The sequence below is a fragment of the Onthophagus taurus genome, chromosome 7, assembly GCF_036711975.1.
Source record: "Onthophagus taurus isolate NC chromosome 7, IU_Otau_3.0, whole genome shotgun sequence".
In the NCBI taxonomy this organism is placed as follows: domain Eukaryota; kingdom Metazoa; phylum Arthropoda; class Insecta; order Coleoptera; family Scarabaeidae; genus Onthophagus; species Onthophagus taurus.
In genome coordinates, this window is record NC_091972.1 from 36,901,773 (window position 1) to 36,918,372 (window position 16,600).

The following is a 16,600-nucleotide window of genomic DNA, read 5'->3' on the forward strand; positions in this document are numbered from 1 at the left end:
AATCCACTTCGCAACATAAACAATGAGGATCTACATTCAAGAACGGCAATAAAACCAATCTCAATGAGGTATAAAATCTAAATACTGAAAGAAAAATTCTCCAAAAATGCCGAGCAAGACACCCTACATCAGATGTGCAAGACTCGAACGAACGAAGAAAGACCTAAAACATTATTTTATAATTAATGTAAGCGAAAAGACCCTATAACGGTCGATAGCTGAATAAAGTTATTTTCTCTCTATTATAAATAAAAAATAATAGTTATTTATATTACAAGTGGGGTAGAAACATAATTACTGTACGAGTGTGGAGAATTGCACAACGAGGTCGTAGACCGAGTCGTGTAATCACACGAGTACTGTAATTATACTATAGCCCACGTGTGATGTATAGCATTTTATCTACGACTGCTAAAAATTATTAAAAAATCTATTTCTTTAAAAAAGTCTATTTGGCATTTATAAAAATATTTTGAAATGATTGTTGACAATTTTGAATTGTTTGTTTCAACAACAAGTTTACTCATCTGGAGTAATCTGGATAAGTGTTTCGAAATGTAAAAACATAACATGTTTATAATAAATAGTATTATTTCTCTGTAAGTAGATAGCACTTTTTCTTTTGTATTGTTACTCGTTTCAATAAATTAAGTCTGTTCTGATTAGACTAAAAATGCGTTACTTAATGAAACCAGTGCGGTAATGAACTTCATTACGTAACTCAAATCACCTCAAATGAGTGCGGTAATGATGACTTATCCAAGCAGTCGTAGATAAAATAACATAAAAATAACGTAAAAATTCTCTGGTCTTATTTATTTGGTTGTAAGGTTTGTAAAGCATATTTCGAAATTCAATACATTGTCAGCAAGAAAATATCACCTTAGATAAACAGGAATATCGATTCCGCGACAATACAAGATCTCGTTTATATTTCCCTGTGACGTTTGAACGAATGAAGGTTTATTTGAATAGATCTTGGAACAAATGTCTTGAGAGATATTTTTCATATCCTAGTCACGACCGAATATGTATCATAGAAAATAGTTTTTAAATCTAAAAAATTCTCACACATTTGATGATTCCATTTAAAACTAAATTCCTTTTCATTTATTTCCTTTAAATAAACAGATAAAATAGGTTCGGTTAAGGATAAATTTCATTTGAACCGTTCTGTTCGTTGGGTGCACGACAAATGAGCTTATTCATTGCGTTGTGTATATATGAAGGAAACTCCTAGACCTCTCATACTGCACTGGCACTCAACAATATTGCGTCTAGGATTCTGTTTACAAGTTCCTCTATTTCCTAACGTTGACTATGTCGACGACGACGACGACTACGACCAGGTGGAAAACTGGGCAACTACGGCCCTTTCATTGCAAAAAGAGAACGTACACGATCCTCCCTCCTCGTTGAGTATCAACAGGCTCGTATACGAAGGGTTGTTTTCAATTGCAATCGTTAACTTAACTTTGAAAAGACGACGGTTGCTGTTGTACACTGCAAGTTGCCCCAATTTATGGTGTACAACACAATATTAAAGGATTAAAGACAATTCATTCAGGTCAATTCACACAATTTCTAAAGAATTTCTGCAATATTAATCAAAAAACTTTAATTGAACTATCACAATTACCCATTAATAATTAATAAATACTTTATTAATTTTCGTTTCTCATCGTAGAGCTGAAATTGTTGTTCGTAGAGTTTTGGTCCGGACGCAATCTGTGATATACGATAGTCGTGGGTAAAGTTGGTTATCGCAAGCTCTGGGAAGGAAACTTTCGCAGTTTCCGCTAATAGTAATAGTTTTGGGAATTTCGGAACTAAACAATTTCAGAGGCCGGTAGTAATCGAATCGAGCGCTTCGGTAATTAAGTGATTCCAGCTATGGAGGACAAATAACTACCTTAACCTTGTTGAACCTTATGTATGTAGGTACGCGATTGGCCGCCGCCGAAACACTGACAAAGTGATATTGTTGTTGGTAGCGCCGTTAATAGATGTTGTCGGTTTCGGCGACGGCGGCTTTGATCATAGACTTAGCTGCTGCGGCTCGCGTATCGTTCATTAAGCGGCTCGGATATTAGTTCGTGTCGGGCTAATTCTGTTACACGCACGGAGCTGATGGTATATGAGTGCGGACGTGTCGAGGTGGGACGTGCGAGAGAAAATTAGGCACGACAAGGATTTACTGGATAATTTTATTTAGCTGCGTGGGTGTAAAATAGTAATGCGTCCAAAGTGTTTGTAAATTCAAAACGTAAATAGAAACTTATTAAAGCTCTTAACTTCTCTTATAGACACTTTAAAGTAAATTGCAAAAAATATATAAACTGATTTTGTCAAACATGCACAGATCCATGTAACTGACAAAAAAAAACAAATCGTTGAGTAATAAATTTACATAATATAATAAAAGAAATTATGGTAAAATGTCAAGAAAACAGTACGTTTGAAGCAGAGAAAGATTCTCCTTTGAAGTTTTTCAACAATTTAAACCACACTCTAGCGAATTTGTGGATATCGATTGTTCGATTTCACTTCAAGATATTCAAGAGTATTTACAGAAAAAAGACTGAGCCATGTACATCACAAGAAGGTGGTTTGTTGAGTATAAAATATAAAATGTACGCTGTAAGTTACTCCAAGAGAACAAAAAAAACATAACTTTCTTTGGACATCGTACTCAGTAAATATAAAAAGGTGAAATCTTTACAACTCTACCATTGGGGACAATATTTAGAAAGTGGAGGAATAAATAGAGAAAAATTAATTGCTTTTTCTGAACTTTTGTTAGCACGATTTTTTTAATCTACTGATTCCAAAATGATTATTCACGACGTAGATTTATGCATAATACGTTTGTATATACCGAATAATACACATTACAAAATCGAAATTTCGAATTAGATAGAATAAAGTAGGAATGGATATGAAATAAACAAAGCGAACAATTACGACGAGAGGAAAAACGACAAAGTAACAAAGTACAAAAACAGTGGTAGAGAATGACGAATTGGGAATGCCAAAACAAGGAAATGGTACACGAGGTATTGAGAATAGTATGGAAGTAAGAGATAAGAGATATAGAAATGTCGGAAAAAATAGTATAAGGAAAAATGAGACATGGAACATCCAGGTCTAAGATTAATAGAAAGGAAATGGAATTGATGAAGGAATTTGAAGATAGCGGAATAACTGTATTGTTCTTAACGGAAACGAAAATGTACGAATAAGAACTGGTAAATATAAGAAACAACCGCATATTATACAGGGTGTTTCAGAATTGCACGGCACTATTTTACAGATGTATTATAAGTATTTTATTATTAAAAAAATTACCGTGCGGTTTTGCCAGTACGACGGCGAAACATCTTTTGTAGACAAAATCTAAACAATTTTTTTATTTAAATAGTTTTAAACAGTGTTGTTAAATACCCGGGTATTTATTATTAAGGATAAATATCCTGGATATATACCCGGGAGTATTTACCCAAGATGAGTATTTTGAGGTACTTATAAATTTAATTTAAATTGAGTTGATGGCAGTTTTGCAAGCATTTCAAGAATGCAGAGGCGCTTATCGACATACCAAACTTATTTATAACATCTACAAGAATGCTACAATGACGGTAAAATTACATGAAAGTACTGAAGAGAGTAAAAGTAGTAAAGTACTGATTGTGAGTAAAACAAGGCGGGACACTGTTGAACTCAAATTGTTCATCACAGTCCTCAGAGTGCATTTAAACAACTGGATGGGACCCAAAAAGGCATAAACATTGATTGCAAATGCTTAAATAATTTGGGCTACGCGGACGATATAGTTCTTATATCGGATAGCCTTCGAGAGATTAAACTAATGATGAACGACTTAAAGGAGGTGTGTGCAAAAGTCGTGCTAAATATCAACAAGGAGAAATCAAAATTTATGATAAATCTTGTTCCCAGCTCTAACATCAACATTGGGGATAATGAAATTGAGAGGGTTCACAGCTATGTATATCTTGGCTATGAGGTTCGTGTATCGAGAGATAATCAAACAAGCGAACTAAACAGAAGAATCTTAGAGACATCTTGAAGAGAAAAGGCCAAGAAAGGCTTTCAATCAATGCGTTTATGCGGTTATGACATAAGGTTCCGAAACTTTAACATTAACGGTAACCACTGCCAGGAGGGTCCAAGTAGCGCAAAGATAGATGGAGAGATCGATCCTGGGTCTAACTCTGAGGGACTACATACGAAATGAAGACCTATGAAGAAGAACTGGCGTAAAAGATGTGGTCAACATTGTGGCAAAGCTTAAGTAGAACTGGACGGGTCATGTCGTGCGAATGAAGAATGCGCAGTGGACAAAACGGTTGCTTGAGTGAAGACCGCGAGCGAATAGACGAAGTAGACGTCAAAAGAATGACCAATAATTGGATTCAAACAGCACAGAATAGGGAAGGTCTATGTCCAACAACGGACGCAGAGGGCTGCTTGGTGATAATAATTATAATAACTTGATCTAATCTAAATTACGGCAGATTCGTCTAATGATACGTCTTTGATTGTTGACAATTCCTTGTCTTCCTCTTCATTTTTATTGTGGGTATTTACCCTGGGCCGGGGTAAATACCCGGATAAATACCCATTTTAGAAGTACCTACCCGCCGGGTATTTACCCAGCGCCCATCACTGGTTTTAAATATTATTCATCTATAAAAATTGATATATAATTATTTGGAATCCATCTGTCTCGGATGGTTGATAACATTTCTCAGAATGAATTCAGAATTTGTTGCCAAGCAGTTTTTATGCAAATTTAGTTTTATCTGTTACATTTTAAAACAATTCAACCAATTAAGTCTCTGAAAGCGATATTCTGAAAATGCCGACATAAGCAGTTCCACGAACCCTTGTTTTTAATGCCTTATTCTATTATTAAATTGACAAAGACGGAGAAATGTTGGAGCCTTTTAGACCTCTTTCCAAAGGTATTTCCAACGAGCCAGGTCACCCAATGTACCTCTTCTAGATTTTTTTTGTTGAGCAATCTTAAATAGTATTCTAAGAATTAAGAACTAAAGACAATGTATCTAAGCGGGTAGGTAAATGTTTAAAAATACATAAATCCTATGTGTTCTTACTAGATTATAAACGTTAGTTAATTGTTTCTGAAGAAGTTTCAATTTTTTTCAAAATATGTTTTGTCATTGTACTGGCAAAACCACACAGTAAAATTTTTTTATTTTTTTTTTTTGATTTAGTTTACTTTTATCCACAGATTCAGATTTTTCAATAAAATATATAGGGTGCCATTTAAAAAATTGGTCGTGACCTTCATATAACCTTGAAAATAAGGTCAAGGTCCAAAAATGTTATCGTCATATGGTTTCCCCCTTCGCACAGAACAACTTTCATTTGGTTCATTTTTATTTAAAATGAACCGTTTTCGAGATAATCGCTTGTCTCACGTTAAATGGACCAGCTTGTATATAGTATATCGGAGTAAAACAAGAACAGAGATCATCCGCCAGGGTAGCATGTATTGTAAATGCTAAACATGAAAACAATATAAAAGATTGGAGGATGTACTCAAAAAGAATACTAACAGTGGTAAGAAAACAGGGAAAGGATAAGAAAACTATAATAACGGTATACAGACCAAACAAAGACGATAAGACAGAAAACAAAAACAAAGTTTTGGAAGATTTGACGCTGTGGTGAAGGGAGAAATTAGGAAAATAGATCCATAAAATACATAAAATTCAACATAAAATATATCTTGTGAGATTTTAATAGTGGGATACGGAAAGCAGAGAAGGGTTATACCCATCGAAAGTTATAAAAGGATCAGAATGGGATGTGAACATCATAAAAATAATAACTCAAAAGCATTACAAATAGATATAATAAAAGCATATAAGTTAAAGGACCCTGAGATTGCTACAAAGTACCAAACACGAATAACAAGAAAAATCGAAAGGATGAAAGCGACAGAAGTTGATGAAATCGTGGATTCGTTCTGCTATACGGAAGAAATTTAAAAACTTTGTATTAGATTCTCTCTCTTTGAAATAACTAAAGTAGTGTGTAGCATTAATAAGAAAAAAAAATAAAAAAGCAACACCATGGTGGACAAAAGAGATTAGAAGATGTGTTAAAATAAAGAAAAAAATTTTTTCGGAAAAAGCAACGCGCGCATATGTGGCATATAAAAAAGAAAGAGGAAATGTAAAACGACTGGAAACAAAAAGAAAGGAAAATGGAATTAAAGAAAACCAAACACTATGCTATAGAGCAGGGGTGGGCAAACTTAATACTGGTATCATCGACATTAATTTTTCTTATTTACGCGCTATCGACTTAGAAAATGGGTTAAATTAAAAATATTTTTCTTTTGGTAATAAATTCCAAACATAATTTTCATTTCCACGTGCTTTCAGAATTATATCTGATTGTATTGTTAAAATTTCTAATTGTAGAGCTCTGAAGAGATAGAGATAGAGATCTGAAAAGCATGAGCTAGATTTGATGAAATATTCTTGATATCGAATTCTCCAAAAGGAAATGAAATAAATTCAAAAATCGGTTGAAGATTATTGAGATTTTCGAATCGTCTCTCAAATTCTTAATTAAAATCTTCCAGTTCAAAACAAAACATTTCAATATTACATTCACCAGTAAGTTTAATATGTTTTTCTAAATATGGAATATATTTCAAATTTTGAAAAAAAAGTTTTAATTTTGCTTTAAAAGCATTTACCGAACTGAACAATTCAATAATATTTTTTTCTTTTTCGTTGTAATTGTAAATTAATCGAGTTGCAATGGCCCATAAAATCCGTAAGAAATGCAATTTTTGTTACTCATACTGGATCTTCCAATTGTTCATGTTTTTCTCCCAATGTGTCCAAAAATGCAATAATGCCTGAAAGGCAAAAGATTTAGAAATCTTTCCAAAAAGCTTCCTCGGCTGAGCCTCCTAACATGACAAAAAAGAAGTAAATCTTGATATTCCGAGTCATTGTCTTCAAGTTCACTACGGAATAGATGCTTCCTTAAACTTCGCGCTCTTATCGATTTAGCAATTTTCACTGCTACATCCATAATATCTTGAACATCAAATATTTTCTCTCATAAGGCAGTTGAGAATAATGCATTATGTGCCTTATTATGCAATGAAATGTTACAAAATCAGGAAACTGTTCATTTTGTTGGCAAATGGCTAAAAATCCATGATTTCTCCGTCAGTAGACATAGCAACCAATTATCGTTCTGAAATTATGTGGCACGATGAAACAGCTGTAATCATGCTTGACCCTAGGACTTGTCTACAGTGCTGTCGAGTACTGCTCAACTATATGGGATGTATAGTCGACAAACCGACAGCTTAGATGTCCAACTAAATACCACCATGCGAACAATCAAAAGCTACTCCCATACACTGTACAACCACAAGTAGCTGAGGGAAGGAAGCCTTCCCTCAGCTACTTTCCACCGCCCAAGCTGAAAACACAGGACGTCTGAGAATACCAAAATATATTGGAGAATGGACAACTCGCAATCAACATGTATACCCAAACGGCCAGCTAAGACTGTACACTGAGAACTTTAACATAGAGCCGACACCTGAACATATCTTGTAAGCTAATTGGTTTTGATTTGCCTCGCCGCATCTAGAAAGTCGCTAACAGGATCCGAACAAAGCACGGAAAATTTTATGTTGATGTGGTCGATAATCTTATCTAGAATCTTATCTTCTAGAAGAGTAATTAAAAATGAAGGTCCAATGTGCAAGACTTACGTTGGACATAAAAATATGCTTTAAATATAAATCTCCTATTATCCAAGAAATCGGAATAACAAGTAGTTCGACAATAGGCAAAAACGACATTCTCAACCAAATTGTTTACAAATTGTATTAGAATCTGAGACGTTGGCGTACGCTGACATATAGAAATAAAAACGGTTAGATAAAATTTTAAGTTACCGAATTCTCGTAAAGTAAAAAACTTTAGTTATTATTCGTTTACCTCCGGATGTCTTATATAGGAACAAGAACGGGTGGCGATCGATAGATGGTCGTCCTGAATAAATTCACGGTGATAGGTAACCGGGTTTACAAGTGTTGTAACTGATTTAGACCCATTTTTACCACCTTTCGATAAATCTATCTAATAGATAAATCCAGCTCTTAGGTCCATTACTACCATCTTTTAGTTAAATTTATCTTATAGGTAAACCCATCTACTAGCCAATCAGAGCGCGTGAAATAGCCGTAACCATAGTAATAATCCCATAGATAGCTTAACCAGAAGATGGTAGTAACGAACCTTAGGCTTAGGCTCGTTACTACTAGCTTCTGATAGCTTCTGATAAAAGATGGTAGTAATGGACCTTAGCCAATAAGGGTACTTAAAACCGCTGTAACCGTGGCAACTATCCCTTAGATAGTTTACCAAGAGGTTGGTAGAAGTGGGCCTTAATATAAAAGCTTTACGTTATAAAGTCATAGATTAAACATTATCTAATCGCCAATAAGAATCGATTTTAAACTGTATTGACTCATTTACACCCGCAATTCTTAAAAACTATTATTATTAGCTACCCCAGAGGTGTTTCTCAAAAACTGATAACTCTTTAAATTAATTTAAAATAAAAATGTATTTTATTTAACCCTTATCCAGACTTCCTCCCTCAATTATGTGTAAGTTTTTGTCATCGTCGCGTTGCCGAGAAATTATCTAAGAATATATTATATAGCAGACGAGATAGTTTAAAACGTCATCTTTATCACCCATCTTGACATACAAGTTCCTGTTCTTTAGACAGGAACCCCTAGTTGCCTTTGATATTTGCCAGCAAGCCATCTTTCCAAACGGAATTTACACTTCCTCTACGTTCCATAAACCCAAATTGATACTTCGGGCTTTTTCTTGGATTTCTATCTGTCCAAATTTTCACCATAATTTTGAATAATCTGTCAATAGACTGATAACTCTCTTATTCCGAATGGGTTGCAACTAATTTTCCATTAACTTCATGACTTGCAATATTATGACTTCTGGAAGTAACTTAGACTATCCTTCTTTTACCACAATTTTGAATCATTGTGGATTTCTTGCCGGTGTGTGCTTAAATGCAGTGTATACTACATCTTAAATACTTGTATCAGTGAGAAATCTAGTTGGACAATAGGCGGCTTTATTGTCCAACTGGATTTCTCAGTCTCTTTGTACAGCACTTTCTAACTAATTACTTACATATAAATGATTGTATTTTTTTGAGATGTAAATCCATCGCTTGGTTTGTTTTTATTACATTTCCTTGCAGATTGACATCAATCATCTTTGGCAGCAACCTACCTTGCCAAACGGAATCGTAAGCTTTTTTGACATTTAAAATATGTGTCTTCTTCTGGACAAGTTCCAAGATATCAACAAAATTCGTAACTTCTGCTCTATATTCTTTGAATTCAATTTCATGCTTAGAGTATACGCTTTTCTCTTCCTCTTCTTCTTGTAGTAGTTCTAGCTGAATTATTTTCTAATTTTAAATAACACAGGACTTGGTGGACTTCCTGTTCTTGGGTTGAAATGAATTACTCCCTTGGGATTGTTTGTACTAATCGCCAGTTTTCATAAAATTTGAAATCTTGCTGTTTTCGGAAACATCTTCAATTTATTAAAAGTATTGTCGTTCATGTGAAAATAATTTGTTGTAATTTTTTGCATCAGTCTGCAGAATTTCTTCAGATTTATTCTTTTACTCATCGCTTACGCGAAACGGCACCAAGTGTTCATAAACTGTAATAAAATTTTCTGGATTGTGTAACAGCTTCAACCGTTGAACACATTTGTTAAAAATAAAGCGAATAGGAACAAATTTATCTCGTTCGCTTCGGAGACAGCGGCTGATATCTTTGATTCCACGAATTATCATAGTTATAGGGAAAATTGCGAGGACATGTTTACGTCAAACGGTATAAGCAAACGGTTCTCTTGTTTCTTGTTCAATTAAGTCAATATATATAAGAATACGCGTCGTATTCTTCACTTATTTCATCTTCAACTTTATTCTCACTTAATATAAAAATCGTCTTCGATGTCATCCATTTGGTAAACGTGGAAACCAAGTTTAATAGAAATTAATAAATAATCGAAGATAATTGATGACGAGATTAAAAACGAATTAAAATGATCATTTAAAAAATTACTAGCTAGTTTAGAAAACGATATATTTAGTTGAAAAGCTGGTACAATGATTGTAAGTTGGTTAAAGTTTTATGAAGATATCGATTTTAAATAAATATTTTAAAACGATATTAACCTTGTGGTGATTAATGACTGCATTATGTTTGATAAAAATATTCGTGAAAACTAAATTTCTAAACATTGAAAGTTGTGATACTTCAAAAATTAAAAAGAAAAATCAGGACTAAAATCAAAAAGAAACTGTTTTCTTTAAAAATTTTAGATTGACTTTAAGGAAACTACATTAAGTTGATTTTAAGTACCTCGTATATATCTATCTATAATGACTCGAGTTTAAATGGAAATTTATGGATTAATAATACCCGTTCTATATGTATGAAAGTAATACACTCTGTATTAATAATAGGACGAGGTCGATTTAAATTACTTTTGTGTCCGTTCGGTTTTTCGGGGGGAGGCACCGTTTATATGCATTTTTTCCACCACAAAATATGTCTTGTCACGGCATTCTCCCATAAGCAGCTATGTATGCAAATTCAGCAAACCCCTGGATTGCTGCGCCACCCAGTGACGACACCATAAACTTTCGCTTCTTCTTACTTTTCAAAATTTAGGTTAAAACGACGATTTTAGGTACACTTAATGTTAATGTGCCCATTTTCTTGGAGGTATTAGTTAAATTTAGCCGAGAGATATAATCGTTGTAATCATCTTAATCGAAGATAATTTATTTTAGCTCAACAATTAAATCTTTTGTTGCTGAAATATTGTTCAAATATATCTTAACAACTCAATTTATAACAATAATGTATTAAAATATTTATAGGAAATGTCAGGACAATCATTTTTAACAGCTGCATCAATAATTGTATTGTCGACGATATATAAGCTCTACAATCCATCAACATGCACTGACACTTCTATTACAACATCCGCTAGAAAATAACAACCAAAAAATGAGGTATGGTGTGAAATAATATATTGATTATTTATATATTTGTTCACTTTTTTAGGTTGTTACGGACCCTATTTAAATCATCAATTTTTTGATTGAAAACATAGAATGAAACTAAGATATTTAAAAAAATTATTTAAAACATAATCAATACTTAAAACATTGATCAAACCCTATAACTTACCTTACTTAGGCTTTCATTTTCTCTTTTTCTTAATAATTTTAAAATCACCGAGAAAAAAGAATCTTTTTTTCACAAACACATTCCAAAATACATCGAAATTGTCTCTTTTGATCTCTAATGTTTATAGATTAAAACAATAAAAGTTTAATTGTCGATTATTAGTGTCACTTAAAGTTTAGATGATTAATAATAAATCAATAACAAATAGATTGTTTATCTTATGTTAGAATTTTGAATATCATTTGAACGCGAACTCGTTCGCGCCGGAATCAATTTCTTCTCTACGGTTGTGCCGTAACCGCGGTTTAAACGCAACGACCCGACACAGCGGTCGCGGACAGACTAAATGCCGTTTTGAACGTTAGCGACCTCTCTCGGTTAGTCGGTACGTATTCCAAACTGGCGCACTCCTGAAACCACCTAAGAAAAGCTACCCTAAAAAAAATAACGTTAGAATATATTTCAAAAGGTAAAGATAAAAAACTAATAGATGTAATAAACGTTAGGATATGTTTGATTAAAGTTAAGTAACTTGCCAAAATCATTTTTTTATTGTATCTTTCCAAATATTGTTGTTGTGTGTTTTTCTCTTTTGTTTCTAATTTTATGTTTTGTCGTTTAGTTATGAGAAGGGCTTTGGGTCTATTAGACCGAACTATTAAATGTTCCTAGTGCATCCCCTGCGTTGTAACCATACGGATACTTCTATTCAGAGAAAGTCCTGAATACAAGAAGTACAGTGTGTTAATTAATTATCGTACCCGACGTCATCATTGCAAGTACTAGGCACTATGTATATGACCATATACTTGGGTTTTGTTAAACTTAACCTTAAGCCCATCTTATCCACCATGTTTTTCAACTTTGTCAGGTATCTATGTTAATATCTATGTTATTGGCGAATGCCAAGATCTGCGTTGACTTGTTGAAAATGATTCCAATGTTCAGAGTCCTGCATCTGGTACTACCTTTTCCAGGGCAATATTAAAAAGCAGATATCTCCCGCCAGCCCATTTCCCTGTCGCAGACTTTCGTGGCTTGCTAATGTTTTCATGATAGATCTTGTGTTCTTACTTTACAGAAAACCTTTTTGAGAGTTAAAAGTATCATTGCTAGCTGATAAGGAGAAAATTTCTCTCTAAAACCTGGTCATATACTACATGTGTGTTAATTAATTATCGTACCCGACATCATCATTGCAAGTATGCAACCAATATCACAGTATTGGTATTGCAATACGCGATTTGCGTATGATGCGTATTGCACTGTGATATTGGTTGCATACTTGCAATGATGACGTCGGGTACGATAATTAATTAACACACTGTATTTCTTTCGCTTGCTTTTGAATAAGTAGGTAAATTTTATTTATCTGTTATCAAGGAATTCCTTTTCTTGGTTTGTCTACTGTAGAGATGTTCCATTTTAGGGTAATCCATGTTCTTTAATATTATTTCTTAATACTATATAAATGAAGGCAAAACGTTTTATGTTTAGTGTGTAATAACATGTTATAAGTTACTTGCACATAACGTTTTCTACATGTAAATTAATTATTTTTATTTTGTGAAATGGATAGTTACGAACAGAAAATCAATGCACTTACCGATTAACCTGATTCCAATTCCAGACGTTAGTAACGAATCTGATTGTGCGGGAGTTACTGAAGATGTAATTAATGAAGATAGTACTGATACAGAACAAGAAGAACCAGATGAAGAGGAGAATCCTTGTACTAGTACTGGTAGTACCCGATCTCAGTATTTTTATGAAAGTAACAGAACTAACAAGGGAAAAGCGTGCTCCCCCTCGCCGCGTTCGGAGAAGACAGCAAAATATCGTTACCACTTGCCAGAAAGTAGCAAGAAAGGCCAACAAGCCGTTTCAATATTGGATGCTCTTTTTTGAAGAAATTTTAGATATAATTGCAGTAATCATCAAAAAGCATCAACAAAATTCAAGAGTAAATACGATGTTACACTTACCAATAAAACAGAAATGAGGAGGATTATGGAAATGGAGGCCATAAAGAATTAAGTGAATTTTGGTCCGAAAAAGGTTTAGGACTGCAAATGTTCCCTGTTATCATGTTTCAACGTAGATTTATTTTCATGATGAAGTGCATTCGTTTTGACAATACCGATACAAGAGAGAAGCGACGGAAACTAGACAAACTTGTTGCCATAAGGAACATATTTGAAAAAATTTAATCAAGTCTGTAAAAAACATTGCAGTGTGAGTGAATATGTGATGCGGAAGATGTAGCTTTAGGGTCTACACTCCAAATAAACCAAATAAATATGAGATAAAAGTGTTTTCTATAGTGGATGCAAGAACCTTTTACACATCGCATTTGGAGATTTATGCTGCACTGCAACCTACAGGATCCTTTCAAGGGAATAATTCTGCAGTCGCGGTCATTATGAGTATGACGAACCATATTTCGGGAACAGGACGAAATATTACCATGGACCGCTGGTTCACTACTGTCGAAGCCGTAAGTCGATTGCTGCATGAACATGGCCTAACAGTAGTTGGTACAATTGAACTAAAACTAGAAACTTTCGGGTTTTTCCGTGCGTTTAACGTTTTGGATGTCATGTTGCAACTTTCTTCAGAAACTGGTTCAAGGTGACAAAATCGAAAATCGGGAACAATATACAGGGTGTATCTGAATGACTGCAACAAACTTCAAGGGGTGATTCTTTAGTGAATTTTAAGGGTACTTTGATATATGAACCATGGGCGACTTCGGCTCCCCTAAGGAGCTACAGCCCTTCAAAAATGGCGGAAAATGTTGGTTTAATTTTTTTTTCTCAAAAACCATAAACGTTTGGAAAATGAAATTTGGGGAATATGTTTAACTCATAATAGGGCACGTTTTGACCCTATTTGTACTTTCAACCTACCCTTCTAAACTACTAAACGTAACCACCCCCGTTCAATTTATACCGAAATTTTTTTTATGAAAATGATAAATACATTGGAAAAGTTTGAGTTAGATAGATAAAACTATTCTAAAACTTTTTTCTACCGCTGGTAGACTCCCGCTCCATTTAATGGAGTTAGAAATAATATAAGAATAATGGAATAAGGAAATAATACATAATGAACTAGAAAGTTTCTAGTGTTAGTTTTAGTTTTAGTTCAATTCACACCATAATACAATGAGTGGTGTTGATGTAGTTGATAGAATGATTACATCTTACAACGTTGCTTGAAAGACAAGGCGGTCATAATAAATAAAAGTAATAATCCTGATGATGAATTTTCAAAAAGCAGGCGACTGTTTTTGGAGGAGCTGGGCTAGAAATTAGTTTTAGAAAATATGAAAATACGAGCTAATAAACCAAACCTACCGTGGAAAGTAAGAGGACTAGCTCAATTATCAGGACTCCCAAATTTACAACAATCTCCAACGGTTTCGACTGATCGACAAAGGTGTAAATGTTACCACACGTCTCTCAATACGGCTAAACCCGAATGATTCTCGTTCTGGGACTTGCGTTAGTTCTAGTGATAGTACTAGTGTAAAACTAGAACTAACATTAGATCTAGAACTAGAAACATTCGGATTTAGCCGTACGTCTCTTAACACGGCTAAACCCAAGTGATTCTACTTTTACTATATAATCTAATATACGTGCTTTTCTAATACGTATATTTAACCTTTCAATTACTTCAATAAAAATATACAACAATCTAGCTGAATAATAATTAAAACTAGAACTACTATCCTTGATTTATACATCGTATAGACAACTCGGAGAATACCCCTAGTTTATCTATGAACATCGAATAGAGCAACTTGAGGAATAACCCGTGTTGGATTCTATCTACGAACGCTAACATTTATATTTAAATATACTGATGTATTAAATAGATAATAGGTACTAATACTATGACTTAAAAGTATTTTGTCTATTATATCCAAATTCCGTTCTAACGAGGTTGGTTATATCGAGGTTTTATTGTATTACTCGATCGTGCTAAATTGCACTCCAGATGTAAGCCATATCGAGCAAATGACGCTAATTATTTGTTTTGTACAAATTGAATCTGACCAAGAAATTTGCATAAAGGAGAGGTTTTTGGGATTTATACCAGTAAATTATGTACATAGTATTATTACATAACATTAATGTATAACGATATAGTTAAATTATTGTGCTTTAATTAAAGATTTTTTTAGTATTAGGGAAAACCGAATAAAACAATAAGAGGTATGGGTTTCTCACTGCTTCCAAAGTCAAGAAGAAATCTACACCTGTTGACTCTTCTCCTGGTATGACCATAGAGGCGTTGATGAACATTGCTTCATTAAAAAATACGTGTGCACAGAACAGCAGCTACTAGTAACTGCTAATAAGTAAAATAGTAAAATATTTCTGGAATATAATTAAAAACTCTATAAACCACAAACCTAAAAACCTTTTACAACTTCTTTGCCTTTGTTGCAAGCAATCTTGTGTCCAAAATAAATAATAACTCACCAGCTGATCTGGGTAACATACCTATGCAAGGTCAATCAATCTTTATGGCGCCTGTAACGGAGAGTGAACTTTTTAATATTGTACACAGTATTAAAGACAAAGGTACGGTTATGATTAAATCCCAATAAAAATAATTAAAGGTTCAGCAAAAAAACAAAAAGTGCAAGATAGAAAGAGTATCAGAGAATTTCAAACTTGGTGGACAGAGAAATATGGCATGATTAGTAAAGGTGACAAGGCGGTGTGTGTTTTATGTTCTGGAACATCGTCTGTGAAACGACATTTTGAAACAAATCACAAATCCGTTAGTCAAAAAAGCGAACCAGAGCACAAAGAATTAATTGCAAGTGCATTGAAAGACAGAAATAAACAGTCAACATCTATGACTAAATATGAGAGCGCGGCAAGTTACGCGGCTACAAATGTCATTGCTCGGCATAGTAAACCTTTTCAAGAGGGAGAGTTTTTGTAGGAAGTCTGGTTAGCATGCCCGCCCTCTCTTTTGATGATTTCGATAATAAAGATAAGATAATTCAGCGCATCAAAGATACTCCTCTGTCCAGAAACACAATAAAAGAAAGAATCTTAAAACTGGCCGAGAATGTAACAGATCAACAAAAAATTGACATTAGCTCTGCTTCATTAAGGAAGAATTAATTGCGACAAATCGTTGATGTTGCTCCAAGTATGGTGGATAAAAAAAACGGTTTCATAAGTTTATTTCAAACAGACGTAGGGCATTCGATTCTTCAATTCCACT

At 33.9% G+C, this 16,600-nt stretch overlaps 1 protein-coding gene across 4 annotated transcripts in view; it reads right to left on the reverse strand.

The window, feature by feature from the left end:
- The window catches only part of LOC111416977 (limbic system-associated membrane protein-like), an 88,111-nt gene extending 76,439 nt beyond the window's left edge, over positions 1 to 11,672 (reverse strand). For 3 of the 4 annotated variants that reach the window (XM_071197760.1, XM_071197757.1, XM_071197758.1), the window contains exon 1: positions 11,348 to 11,672. The gene's annotated coding sequence lies outside the window, so the exon portion shown is untranslated. The remainder of the gene's footprint in view (positions 1 to 11,347) is intronic. The other variant, XM_071197759.1, reaches the window with a different exon arrangement.
- Positions 11,673 to 16,600: the final 4,928 nt, after the last annotated feature.